Here is a 3434-nt window from a genome sequence, read left to right as displayed (position 1 = left end):
ATTTTTTGTGAAACATTACTATGTTATAGAACCCCCCAGGAAAAACGGACAAAAATGTTACAATCTCACACTTGAATCAAACTAATTGAAAAAAAACATATGGACGTGTTTGTAAACTCTGACAAGCTATGTTCAGCCAACCAAATCATGGACATTTAAACCATAAATGTTTCGTACAAATGATTCCTGCAGATCATACACCAAATGCGCCCATCTTCTTTCTATTTTTATTAACCACGGCAACACTGTTCATCGCAATCAAAAACCGATTTACAGAATTATGTATCTTTCTGTAGTCTACATGTGTGCCAAATTATCCTGAAATCAGACCAAAACTGTAGGAGGAGTAGCATTTTGAAAGTATTTCGCAGAAATTTCTATTTTTAGTAACTATGGCAACACCGTTAAATCGAAATCAAAAACATATAACAGAATTATGTATCTAAGTGTAGTCTACTCGTGTGCCAACTTATATTGAAATTAGACCAAAACTGTAGGAGGAGTAGCATTTTGAAAACTTGTTTACAGACAGACGGACGAATTACTATCGCATAAGCTCTTCTGGTCTCTGGCCAGTAGAGCTAAAAATGACACCAATATGCTTTTCCTACTTTAAAATGAATATTAATTTCTTTTAAGTTATGATTTCTTTTTTTTTCTGAAATGCTCAGAGGGTTTTGAATTTCAACTGAACAGAAACAATGTTTTAAGTCGTCGGTCCATTTTCTGGATACTTACTATGTATACGTTCAGTGAATTATGTTTTTACTCTGAACAGGTATAATTCAATTGGTCAATAGAGTGACGATCGATTTTTCTGAACTTTTCTCTTTACTAACAATAAAGCAGTATATAATATCAATGCATAATTCATCATCAGCATCATTTTTGAAATAAATTTAAAAAAAATCACCGATGATTGTCTCTCCCTAGAGGGCATATAATACTTCCTTATCAAAGTATGATACAAAAGATGTATAATAGACGAAAAATAACGCAGCTATTTGAATCAATGTAAAAGTGTAAAATATTTATTGATAAGCGAAGAAATAGTTTAGTGCAACAAAAGCGTCAAACAAAGCAGGAAATACTGCATCCGTCCTCGGCGTTCCCTGCTATAAATTTTTAATAAAACTTGTAATTCGGGGAGCTTACAAAAAGAACGATAGAGTTTAGTTAGAATATTTTGAACTTGCATGACTAATAAAATGGGAATGTCCATTTATTGTCTTCTTTATAAAATTCGGTTAAAGGTTTATTTGTGCCCATTCACAAAGTTTATTCTTTTGTGCACCATGCTACATGCATGATATCAAAAACCTATCCAAGTTTTTGTAAAACCAGAAGTCTCTGTCGAGACTGTAGCTCTACTGGTTTGTACTGATCAAAAACCGATGCACAGAATTGTGTATCTTAGGCCGGAATTAAAAATATCTTTGTTTCCCCTAACCCGACCCAAAATTCTCAAGTTGGGTCGGTAGGTAGGTATACAATTTTATTTTCTGACAGCAGCTTTGAATTTGCATTCTAAAATTTAATGGAAAATTACATTTATGAATAATGAAAATACAAAAGATAGTGATTTGTGAACAATATGTTAAGTATCATACATATACCGTTTAAAAGTAAAATTCCTGATTAATCAATTCACAACTGTAATTTAGATGAATTTGTAAAATGTCTCACGCCAGAGTTCATTTATATAAATCGAATAAAAAAGCCAAGATTTCCAAATAAGCAAAGACTAGACATTTTAGGGCCATGAGATTTGCAGTGATTCTAGAGAATTTTGCTTTGGAGTTAAGAAGTAAGTGGCTAATTTTAAGTCGCAGGTTCAAATTCCAATGAGGAGCGATGAAAACAGTCCTTCAAAAGGGACAATAAAAACATGTCCAGTGTCGCCAAAGATGCTGTCTTAAAAAAGATCCCCACTGCTTAATGACAAAAAAGTGCGCAGTACGTCTAAATTTTGAGCCATGAGGAAATGTTCAAATGTCGTCCCAACAAATCTCGAAGGGATTAAAAGCAAAGAAACAACCAATCTTTAAGGGCCTAATTAAATAAAAATATACTGGACGTTTCAGGAAGCTAAATTATGATTTCAAAACTATTTGGAAAGAGTATTTAAACAATATTTAAATGAACCAAACCGAATCTCTAAATGATAAAAATGCTAGATATAAAACGATGTCATAGCTACGAAGTTTAACCCGTAAATAAAGGCATGAAAAAGTACAACTGAATTATAGTTATCAGGATGAATATGCAGACATATTTATAACAACTTCTACGATTCCATAATGCCATGTAGTAAACATAGGAACATAGATGAATTGTTTATTAGATCAAAACTCTAATTAAATAAAATGCAGTGAAATTGAATAATGTGTTCACTAGGTGGGCCCTTCATCTGCTCATGAGGCTGGCCTTTCCATGTATTACATACCTAAAATTCAAAGACAGGTTTGTTTGTTTGTTGTTTACAGTACCGTCCCTTTCAAAAATTTATTCACTCACATGGAGACGCCAAGACACGTTCGAAACACTCTTAATAGTCATGGTAAATTTTATTATCGAATTGTTTCAAAAGTGAAGAATTCCAATTAGCTAAAAGCCTAAGATTGAGACATCGCCATTGTTTTATGAAGAACTACTTCTCTGTAATCACATCTGAGCGCTATTTTGTTTCCATCAAATGCTTGAAAAACACAGTAGAACAATGTTGGCCGTTCTAATAAAAACTTATTTTGATGAAATTGTATTTTATAAAACCTAGTTGACAATAAAAAAAAATTTTGAATCATCGTATTTAAGAAATCTTTTCAGTCGGTGCAATTTAATTGGGTCGGTCGCGTTAGGGGAAACAAAGGTTTTTTTTTATTTTGGCCTTAGTGTAGTCTACTTGTGTGATAAGTTATATTGAAATCAGACCAAAACTGTAGAAGGAGTAGCATTTTAAAGGAATTCCACAGAAAATTCTACTTTTAGTAACCATGGCAACACCGTTCATCGAAATCAAAAACCGGTGCACTATTTTATGTATCTTAGTGTAGTCTTCTTGTGTGCCAATAATATTGAAATCAGACCAAAACTTTAGAAGGAGTAGCGTTTTAAAGGAATTTCTCAGAAAATTCTATTTTCAGTAACCATTGCAACACGGCTTATCGAAATCAAAAACCGATGCACTATTCTATGCATCTTAGTGTAGTCTACTTGTGTGCCAAGTGATAATGAAATGAGACTAAAACTGTAGAAGGAGTAGCGTTTTAAAGGAATTTCACAGAAAATTCTATTTTTAGTAACCATGGCAACACCGTTCATCGAAATCAAAAACCGATGCACTGTTTTATGTATCTTAGTCTAGTCTACTTGTGTGCCAAGTTATATTGAAATCAGACCAAAACTGTAGAAGGAGTAGCGTTTTAAGGGAATTT

The sequence above is a fragment of the Saccostrea cucullata genome, unplaced genomic scaffold, assembly GCF_032062105.1.
Source record: "Saccostrea cucullata isolate Sc308-1 unplaced genomic scaffold, CSIRO_AGI_Scuc_v1 ctg1359, whole genome shotgun sequence".
NCBI classification, from domain to species: Eukaryota; Metazoa; Mollusca; class Bivalvia; order Ostreida; family Ostreidae; genus Saccostrea; species Saccostrea cuccullata.
Note: the sequence above shows the minus strand (reverse complement) of the source record.